The sequence below is a fragment of the Etheostoma spectabile genome, chromosome 11 (assembly GCF_008692095.1).
Source record: "Etheostoma spectabile isolate EspeVRDwgs_2016 chromosome 11, UIUC_Espe_1.0, whole genome shotgun sequence".
Taxonomy (NCBI): Eukaryota; Metazoa; Chordata; class Actinopteri; order Perciformes; family Percidae; genus Etheostoma; species Etheostoma spectabile.
The window spans coordinates 751,988-753,098 of NC_045743.1; positions in this window are offsets into that span (position 1 = coordinate 751,988).

Sequence of the window (1,111 nt, forward strand, 5' to 3'; positions counted from 1 at the left end):
GGATTGGAAAACTATAGGTTATACATTAAGCATTGAGTACCAAAAGTAACTAAGGGAATAACATCAACAGACTCAAATGATACTCCTAAAAAGGCTACTCTAGGAAATAACAAACAATTTTGATGGTAATTTTATCTCACCAGGCTGAGGCTTGAAGACAGCAGCTTGTTACTTGCCTTAACCTTTTGAAGAGCTGCTGGGATTTCCGTCCTCTTGTCTTCATATCATACTGTTCCTCTAACCCCCTGCATGAAATTTCCACTCAAAAAAGTACGACTTGTTTTGCATTATAGGTGCGGTGCAATGATTCATCCACAGCTCAATAGCACTTCCAATATAGGCCACTTAACCTCATTGGCATAAGATATGAAAGTGACGGATGTACGGTGTATTGTCCCAGTGACAATGAAGACTTTGTCTTCTTTTTATATATATATATATATATATATATATATATATATATATAATATCATATAAACAAATTAAACTTTTAAATAACAAAGCCATTGTGGATTTTCAACTGTCTCCCCATTTCTCTCCAGATCTAAAATTACATTTAACTTTTGTCTTAGAATGATTGTCACCAGGTAATAATCATTTAAGCAGGTCATAAAAAGCATAAAAAGCAGGTCCTATTTTGATTTCTGAGAAAGCTGCTAAACAGTTCTTCTTTGCTTTGTGGGTTTGATTTCGTAATATATTGGATGAAACACTGAGTCAGCCAACCATAACACCTTGGATTACATGTTGTATCTTAAAAGGCAAAAACCAATTACTGTTTCAAAAAGTTTCAGTAAAGTTTACTTGGCGATTACTTGGACAAAAATATTACCAAAGTAAATTTCCTGTCTTCTCCTTTTGTCAATTTCCTTAGGGCATTGAAATGAACTGGAACCAATGAACTTTGGCCACATGTAAGGTGAAAATGAAAATCTGAACTGTGTACGTTATGGGCTAAAACATGAAAAATAATTCATTTTGAAGAAAGACAAATGGAATGGAAATTTCATATTTATTGACAGAATATTCAAGCGCGACAGTCAATGCTAGTTCAGAAGCTTTTTTCATTCTGCTAATATCATTTTAACCTAGCACTGTGTGGTTCCTTTTA